Here is a 10,531-nt window from a genome sequence, read left to right on the forward strand (position 1 = left end):
ATAGAAAAGTTTGAATCCCTAAGCTATTTTAAATTATTCATTAAAACACTAATCATAGAATTAATGTTTAAGATCAGATAGGTGAGAAGAATACTGTGGAAGTCATTTTCAAAATTATCATGGTATTCATCACAAGTAAACTACAACCTATACCGCTCACCCGGCAAAAGAAATTGAGAAAAAATATGACTTTACTAGAACTCATTTGCTGCATATATAATAAATCGAACCACTGCTAAAGTTGTTCTTAATACAGCACCACAAGAAAGAGTGGTCTTAAATGTGTCTCGTTTAAGAGAAAATTCTCAAAATGGTCCTTTTGATGAGAGAGAAACCTAAAATATCATTTGAGTTTTCAACCCAAATCCGTCGGCCCTGTTAAGTTTTGAACCAAATCCGTCGTCTTCGTACAATTTCATGTGTCTTGGAAATTTAAATAAGTGCCTTTTTTGAACCAAATCCATCTTATCTGACAAATTTCAACTCAACTTCGTCTTCTCTAACCATTTTCAACTCAACTTCGCCTCCTCAGACCATTTTCAACTCAACTTTGTCCTCCAACTATTTACAAACATACAATTTCAACTCAAAAGGGGGGGGGGGGGGGGGCATTTTTGAAACTTCGTCTTTTGCGTATAATTTCAAACCAATTCTGTCTCCGCTGATGGATTTTAAGGATCACTTTGAGAAGTTTAAAAAAAAAAGCTATTTTAGGTTTCTCTCTCTAAAAATGAGTTATTTTAAGAATTTTTAGGAATTTTCTCTTTATTTAAAGGACGATGCTTAACATATGCTTATGTTCTACAATCATCATTGGGTATTGTGAAAAATACAGGTTGGAGCACTCAAACCAAGACCTCGGGAACTCATTATATACTATTATTTAAATAATAATACTCAAATGTAATTAGTACAGGTCGGGTTAGATTGCACTCTTAGACTAGTCGCTATGGGGCGTGGAAGGGGGAGGAGCGGGGCGCCGAACACCGCCGCCATATATATATATATTGGGGCGTCCAAGGGGCATTAAATTACTGATACGTTTCAATTAATGTCCAAAGACGATGATCGGTGACTTTCAAACGGATTGAAACATAATCAATGTTTTTGAGAGAGAGAGATGCTTGGTCAACACAGGAGACAACCGTTGGTAACTGCATAGGGCCAGGAGAGAGCATGTAAAACCTCCGATAATACCATTTAAGTGACTTTTACACGGTTCAGATTGAAAGTTGAAGACTTTTCTTGGCCTAGGATTGAGTGAAAATATAATTACACTCTTCCTTGTTCATATAATATTAGACGGGTGCCCGCGCAATGCAGCGAGTATTTGAACACAAACCCTGGTAAACACATAACAATTATACCAAACCGGAACCAGACGGTTAGTAATGGTTTGGTTTCAATTTTTAACGGTTCAGTTTAGGTTTTGATGACAAAAAATTGTTACTAATGTTTGTGCTCACATGTTTAACATAAAAGCCGTCAAAACTGACCGTCAATACCCATACGTAACATATTAATTTTTTTAGTTGAAAAATTATAGCAATACCATACTTAAATTAAATAGAATAAAATACTCGTTTTTATGGTGTAATTCTTTTGCAAAAATATTAACGTATGAAAAAGTTATGTCCACTTAAAAATCGGGGGGGGGGGGGGAGTTGGTTTTAAAATGAAATTAAAAACAACACATAAGTAAAGATGGGAAGTAAACTTGTAAATATTATTTATTTTAACAAAAATTGGTTAAGCTGAGAGTAAAAATTTGTAAATATTTTTTTGAAAAATTGGGAGTTTACGTATGAGAAATTTACCCTCTTTTTGGACATGTACTTTATGCATTAAATTATGTAAAACTTTTAAAATCAAGTGTCTAAATTTGCCGTTAGTTTATGCATTATATATAGTATAGACATAATACTTCGAGCAACTTTAAGATCACTTACTATTGAACAGTTTTGTAGAAAAACCTTTAATTTTTTTTACTAATGTTTGTGCTCACATGTTTAACATAAAAGCCGTCAAAACTGACCGTCAATACCCATACGTAACATATTAATTTTTTTAGTTGAAAAACTATAGCAATACCATACTTAAATTAAATAGAATAAAATACTCGTTTTTATGGTGTAATTCTTTTGCAAAAATATTAACGTATGAAAAAGTTATGTCCACTTAAAAATCGGGGGGGGGGGGGGGGGAGTTGGTTTTAAAATGAAATTAAAAACAACACATAAGTAAAGATGGGAAGTAAACTTGTAAATATTATTTATTTTAACAAAAATTGGTTAAGCTGAGAGTAAAAATTTGTAAATATTTTTTTGAAAAATTGGGAGTTTACGTATGAGAAATTTACCCTCTTTTTGGACATGTACTTTATGCATTAAATTATGTAAAACTTTTAAAATCAAGTGTCTAAATTTGCCGTTAGTTTATGCATTATATATAGTATAGACATAATACTTCGAGCAACTTTAAGATCACTTACTATTGAACAGTTTTGTAGAAAAACCTTTAATTTTTTTTTCTTTTCTTCCTTGTTTGATTAAAATTCATAATCAGTTAATTACTGTAATTTAATTAAAATGCCTTTTATTAACTTTGTAAAACTTAACATATATTTTAATAAAAGTTGATGTTAGATTAAAATAAAAAATGTTGCCAAATAATAACTACACATTCCAAACAAACAACTTTTTAACATGTGTTAATTACTTTTAACAAACCATAACTAATTATATATGTAATTTATAAAGGCTAAGGCCCTATGATACTAAGATGTTATATAATATTTTGTCTATTCAAATAATAAAGGTTCAGTTCTCATAGTTATTAAAAATAATATATAATTTATAAGTAGAGATAGAATGTTATCGTTCTACACTTCTAATAAAACTATATATGTAATCATCCATTTAGTTTATTAATATCATCCATTTAGTTTATTAATATAAGTCTGCGTAACATGGAAGAAGTGGCAATCATTTAACATAGCGTGAGATGGGTATGTAACGGGGTCAGGAGAGTTTACCTTGTTTTTATTTTACAATTGATGTAAACGTCAATAAGACAGATATATGTTTCGCGTTTGATTAGTAACTTGCTATACCGTTGGTGGTTGACAAAAATCTTTGTTGGTCACTAAAAAATATTACTTTACACTTGATTTGCTATAAACATAATTCCTTTTTTTTTATTACAACAAATTTACTTTTACCTAAAATATTTATTTTCACGTCTATTTAGGAGTAACAAAATTCTGAGACATAACATATACCTAGAACTTAATGATGAAGCAAACTCAAGAATCGAATCGTGCGACTCATGTCTGCTAGTGGAACCAAAAAGTAGATCAGAATCTCCAACCCACCACAAAAAACGAATAAGTTTAAACCTTAAAGATATCTTAGCTTAAAAACTAAGTTACACAACCCTATTTTATAACCATCATACACACTCTGTATAACCTCCACCACAACACCATCTTCCATAATTCAATGGCGTACTTGAAGAATATCAAAAAGCTTCTAGCTGCCAAAAAGGTTCTAAGATTGTTCACCTCCAAGCTCCGCTTACACAAGCTCCAAAGATCCAAAACCGCTAGTCGAAAAATCAAGAAACGTCCCACGAACAAAGGCGCGGGCAGCTGGCTCTCCTTGTCGTTTCAATCTAAGTTTAAACGGAAACGAAAGGATATTCATAGATATCCTAGAAAGAAAACAAAGCCGGTTTACGTTGATCAGCTGTTTTTGGACAAGAAGCCCGCAGTGGAGTATCCGGTGGTGGAGAGAATAAGGGAAAACGCGATGGAAGGGACGAGTGGCAAGGGTGATGGGGTCGTCGCAAATGAAGGGACGAGTGGAAAGATCTTGCTCCCAAAATTGCATTGCTTTAGCAATTTCGTCACAGAAAGCAGATTAACAAAAGACTAAAATGCCTAATACCTTATTGGCTGATTCATCTCTTCAATCTCTTACAAGCTTCAAACACTCTTTTCTTTGTGTTATTAAAAAATCAGTATAAGATCCCACTATTTGAATCATATTCATCATCTCTGCAACCACATCAATATCATTACCGTAATTAGTCCTCAAAATCCCCATATTGCCCTTCTAAGCCATAGCCAATAAGATTCATGATTCGAGATTTAAATTAAGGAGATGAAGAATAATTATTCATATATATGAAAAAGTATTATTCAAGCCTAACGTATAAAACCAATTAATTTAATAACTGAATCGGTTAACTGAAACAACTTGTTGTAAAGGAAATCAAAAATATTTAATCAAATACTAAATATAGAAATAAACTTGGTGACCCAACCTACCTATTTCCTTAACACCCAAATTACCAATACGAACAATTATTCATATCATATCTAAAACTTATTGAATCACTCTACCTCAAAAAAACAATATATATATATGAACCTTCAATTTCACACAACAAATGCATGTATGAATCATAACAACACCGAAAAATTCAAAAAACCCAATAGTAACCATTCTAATTAAGTCTAGTCCAATCAATATGAGTGATTTAGATGCATCATGTTTTATTTTTTACACAGATTCAAATCACCAACAACAATAACAAAGTGATGAGATGTGATCATCTTTAGGAATATGTAAATTGAATAACATGTATAGTCCAACACAGAAACTAACAATATTAATAAAAACATACTACAATTGAATCGGATTGCATATGGTATGAGTTAGGGTATTAGGGTACACTACAATCGACATCAGATTAGGATCGATTTCAAAGCATAAACCAAATCAACAACAATTGCTATAAAAATTACATGAAATTGCTAACAATAAACACAAAAATAAGATCTAATCGGTAACCAGGTATCGGAACTTACTACTCGTGATTGATGATAACAATGATTGATCCGATAGTGAAGGAAATCCGTTTGAGGAATACCTTTATAGTTGAATAGGGATCATACTTTGACGAACTCCATTCGATTTAGTTTTTATAATTGACACGAAATAGAAATCGATAGGATTCAAACAGAGCAGATGATGAAGGATTCAACGTTAAAGAAAAGGAAAATTGATAGTAATAATACCTTGAAACCAGAAAACGTTGATCGATATTAAGGATTGTTACGTAATGTGAGATAACTACTATATGTCTTTTAATATATATATATATATATATATAGGATGGATCATGCGAGAAGTTAAGTTACAGTGAGAAGTGCGAGAAATCAATCCGGACCATTGATTATTGTAATCAATGGATTAGAAAAATTAAGATATTAATCTACCAATATTTAATGAAGAAGGGTAGTTTAGCATTTGCTTTGTAGACTTTTCAAAGTGAAACTTAAGCAGTTAATAACATTAATTGAAAGTTACTTATGAATTTTTTAATTATTATTTTTAAATGATGTTATTAATCAAACTAATGTTAAACAAATATAAATTTAATCAAATACTATAATATCTTCAATCATATTTCTTCAAATGCGTTAACTATTATATGATGCCCACACAAATTTAATTATGTATTGCATACAGATGCATATTCATGTATAATGTAGGTGGAATCACGAATGCGTATGTGAAAATTTTAAAATTGTAGGCTATTAACATGATTTGTAATTTATTATGTATAGTTTAATGTGAAAAATAAAAAAAATAATTTATTTTGTCCCGTGTAGGGTTTATATATGTACTATTTAGGTGGTATCACGAATGCGTATGTGAAAATTTTACAAGTATAGGTTATTATCATTATCCGTTATTTATTATATATAGTTTAATGCAATAAAAAAAGTTTATTTTGTATTGTGTAGGTTCATTTATGTATTGTGTAGGTTCGTATATGTACTGTGTATATGGTATTTCGAATTGTGTACATGTATTTTTTATTGTGTGTAGGTTCATTTATGTACTGTGTAGGTTCATATATGTACTATGTATCTAGCATTTCGAATTGTGTATGTGTAATTTTTATCGCGTGTAGGTTCATTTATGTACTATGTAGGTTCATATATGTACTCTGTAGGTGGTATTTTGAATGGTGTATGTGTAATTTTTATCGTGTGTAAGTTCATTTATGTACCGTGTAGGTTCATATATGTACTATGTAGATAGTATTTCGAATTTTGTATGTACAATTTTGTTTATGTGTATGCTTATTTATGTAGTGTGTAAATATATCAGTGCTATTGAATTTAAGAACCACTATCTGGATAAATGTATGAATATCAAATTACAAGAATAAAAAAAATAATATTGATAAACAACAAAATTGAATATGATACAATAAAAAAACAAGAATTCAACATAGGTTGATTTGACTATATTTTAAAAAATATGAAAACAAACTACTTGTAACTTCTTCATACATTACGACCTACCAAATTTGAAAAAATGTGGATTTTACTATAGCAACCTTGTCATTAAATAAATGATAAAATAACAGAAAAAAATGTGATTTGTTGGATTTATTTCTCGCACTTCTCGCAATAAGAAACATTTCTAAAATGAACCTAATCCTATATATATATATATATATATATATATAATGGCCTGTAAGCGGAAATGACAATTTAGTTTATAAAACAAAATTATCTTTAATTAAGCAAAACATTGTTATATATTTTTTTTTTAAAAATGATTTTTTTTAAAACATCGATTTGATATGCATATAATTTATGTAATTATTTACATACTATGAATAATTATTCATATATGTTGTATAATTATATAAATGTTGTCAGTAGCGGAGGTAGAATTTTTAAAATAAAATCTCAGTTTTTTTTGTTTATATGGAGGTACTTTTATCAGGTTGGATTACCGATATGTTTTAGTCAGATCAGGTGGGTCATTGAACAGGCTCTTGAGTTGATTTTCTTTGATTTCTATTGGTATTGAAGATTATATCAATCGTGTTAATGTGAAGTGATTTCTAATGTGTTAACGTAATTTGAGGTGACTTCAATTTAACATATTTCCATATTTATTAAAATTGTTAGTAGAGGCATTTGTCTCTTAGATAAGAGGTTCTAGACTTAAACATGGGTAAAGACGTAGTTTAATATTATTGGTGTAAAACAGGAGTGGTAAAACACTTGCTATTCATTAAAAAAAATAAAAAACAAGTTAAGATGTAATAATAACTACTATGTAGCCCTAAAATTAAAAATCAGCCACACAATTTTCATAATTATTACAAAAAATCTATAAGTTTTACAAAGAAAACATACAAGAGGGTTGTAATGTCTCATAAAAATCTGAGATGATTCTTTTATAGGTGTGCATTGGTTAGTGGAAAAAAAACTAAAAATTCAGTTTTTGAGTTTTACTTTGATTTTTTTTTTCCGTTGTAGGTTTGAGTTTGGTTCCATTTTCTTTTGTTGTACAAATTTGACTTGAAATTTTTGAGTTGAGAAAAAATTTGGCCTCTAAAATAATGATATTGAGTGTTAATCTTTTTGTTAATTAATTGATTATTATATATTTGAGTTAAATATTTGGATTACACTATTTATTAAGTTCTTATTAATTACAAAAAATTCAAGATATTAACGAAAATCCATACATTTAGTTTGGTTTTAGTTTGATGTAAAACCAAAACCAAACCGAAAATTCGAATTTTATGAAAACATCAAAAGCCACTTTTGTTTTGAATTGGTTCTTTCGATTTGATGCATACATCTAGTGCCTCCATTTTTCTGGGATGGGTAAGAGCATTCACAATGGGTTCTCCATATTATGTGAGTGTGTTCTTAATTGTTTAGGGTGTGGTTGGAGTGAATGTGAATGGAGAAAAGAGAAAATGTTGTTTATGGTTAAATTTGAAGAAACGTTGTTCATCCTTCATAAATTTTTAATATTTTTTTAAAGTGGTTGTAAGTGAATGAGAGAGAAATGTAATGATAAAATTACAAAAAAAAGTATTATTTAATTAAAAAAATATATAGTGATTTTTAGTGTAATTTTAAATTTAAAAATAAAAACCGATTGAAAATGCTCCAATGCATGTGAGGTTAGTCTCCATTTCCTGAAAGAGTTAGAAAACAAATAATTAGATTGTAAGTAAAAAAAGAACCTCAGACGAACAAATCGTGAGAAATTAACATTGCCATATCACTAATACGATGTTTTTGATTCTATGTTTTAGACCTTAAATTTACACTTAAGAATTGGTATTATGGGCTTAACTTTACAAAAGTGGGCTACAATTGAATTTCCTTATAAGACAAAGTGGGCTGCAATTTGGTATCTAAATGACTAAATGTATCAAAAAATGGTCACCGTAGAGTTTCGAAAAGGCTACTCTTATCTTGATGGCATATATTCTTATTAGTTATTTCACGCAGATTATATTTATGGTCAATTGTTAAAAAAGATTGGTTCAATCGTCAAAAAGGATTTGGATCAACCAAATACCCAATGCTTGATACAAAATGCAAAAATTAATGGGGACGCCTTACATTTGACACGTACATATGCATCACGCCCATGATACGTGTCTCGCTATAATATTTTCTATGCTTAGCATATTAAAAATCAGATATGTAAAATAGACTTGGTATACAAAGTTTCAAACTACTTTTGCCTTGAAAAGTTTCGTCCACTAAAAAACTTACATTACACCCCTCTTCTTTGTCATGTTTTAGTTGCCAACTTTAGTCCACAAAATTTGACTTACAATGCCTAAACGGCTAAAAGTCAATTTGTCACCTCTACTCTCACATGGAGTCCATTGTATCAGTTCAATATTGAAAAAAAAATAGAAAGAAAAGAAAAAGGAACGTCCTTGCATATGCGTTTGCCACCACTTTTAAATTTTAAATTATTTAAACTTATGATGTCATATACTCATGCTATTAGTTATAACTATTCTCTAGTGATGTTAACTTACAACACATTTTTCTTGATGATTACTTTATTAGACACGTTAACACTCACTATATTTATTGTCATTTAATATTATATATTAATACTATTTAATACAAATCGATTTATAATATATTTATATAAAGTATTGCATTCAAATAAAATCAATTAAATTATAAAATATTTAAGTTTGGCAAATTTCTCCAATTTCCTTGGCATTTACTTGTATCAATCATTCTGTTGAATTTTGAGATTTTTGTAATATTTATATTTAATTAATATCCTTTTAAAGTATATATTTTATTAATCATAATTTTTATTATTTATATTTGATAATGTACTTCAACACAACAAAATCTCATGACACACTTCAACTTTATATCTTAATACATTTTCCAAATATATGCAATATCAACATTTATTATATAATTTACCAATGCAAAAACCGTTTATTTCAAATACTTCATCACTCTAACAAATTACATCTTTCTTTCTTTTTAATATATTTGCTTGAGTGATTTTTCTAAACAAAAATCAAACTCAAAAATAACTAGAAAAAAAAAAAAAAAAAACTTGTTGCCTAGAGTTTTGGTAACTCATCACCTTTCGTTAATGCATTGGACCAAAACTGCATGTCATCATACATATTAAACTTGTAGTATTCATACCCTCCTTCCACCTCCGTCAACTCACCGGAGAATATCTCCGACCAGAAATCATCATCCATTTGCTCCAAGTTTCCTAAAACTTGCATCTCACCTTTATCCAATGTAATCTCCGAAGATGTTTCACTGAAGAATGCTGAGGAGAATTAAGTTGACCACTCGTTTGACCACCCGCACCCGAATTATTATTTTCGGACATCTTCGATGACGACGATGATGGTGATGTCCCAATCTCCTCTTCTTTTAATTCGGGTTTTTGTTGCGGATGATAATTTGAGACTTGGTATTCCTTTTGGGTTTGTTCATGTTCACTCTTTTCTTTAAATGAGTGTGCCACACGTTTTTTATCTCGTTATCTGTTCGTCCAGGTAATTGTGCCGCAATAGCCGACCATCTATAGTTCCGATTAGTTAATTTGATCATGTTAGCTCACAAAATACTTTGAAAGCATTTTAAAGAGTTACATGGTAACAAAAGTATAGAACAAACCTGTTTCCCAAGGCTGCATGTAATTGTATGATGGTTTGTTCTTCTTCTCTAGTAAAGTTACCCCTTTTAATATCCGGTCTTAAATAATTAATCCATCTTAGCCTGCAACTTTTTCCGCATCTCAATAGACCTGTCAGATAAAATTTTAAATTCAGTTTTACGAGTTTTTCTGGTAACAGATTTTCATAATAATGAAATAAAAAGAGTTATAAGCAGAAACGTACCGGCTAGTTTAGGGAGAGCACGCCAATTGTCATGACCGTACATATTAACGTAATTAACGAGGATTTGATCTTCTTCACGTGTCCATGGGCCTTTCTTTAGTCCCATCCTCTCGCAACACGGGGCTCTAACCATTGTTACACTCGAAATGCTTATAAAATATGGGTGTATTTTATAATTTCTAGTGTGTGAGATAGTGAAAAATGCAAGGGAAACATGAAGGGTTTATATAATAAGGGACGTACACAAAAAAGGACGCTTTATGACCGAATATAATATGAAAGAGGT

The 10,531-nt window shown here is 30.0% G+C and overlaps 1 pseudogene across 1 annotated transcript; it reads right to left on the minus strand.

The window, feature by feature from the left end:
* Positions 1–9,361: 9,361 nt before the first annotated feature.
* On the minus strand, positions 9,362–10,472 carry LOC143590692 (transcription factor MYB15-like; annotated as a pseudogene). Its single transcript, XR_013145519.1, has 3 exons — positions 10,246–10,472; positions 10,022–10,151; positions 9,362–9,926 (listed from the first exon to the last, which is right to left on the minus strand). The product of XR_013145519.1 is annotated as a transcription factor MYB15-like (transcript).
* Positions 10,473–10,531: the final 59 nt, after the last annotated feature.

The sequence above is a fragment of the Bidens hawaiensis genome, unplaced genomic scaffold (assembly GCF_021521415.1).
Source record: "Bidens hawaiensis isolate Kalapana, Puna unplaced genomic scaffold, B.hawaiensis_p1.1 tig00038854_1, whole genome shotgun sequence".
In the NCBI taxonomy this organism is placed as follows: Eukaryota; Viridiplantae; Streptophyta; class Magnoliopsida; order Asterales; family Asteraceae; genus Bidens; species Bidens hawaiensis.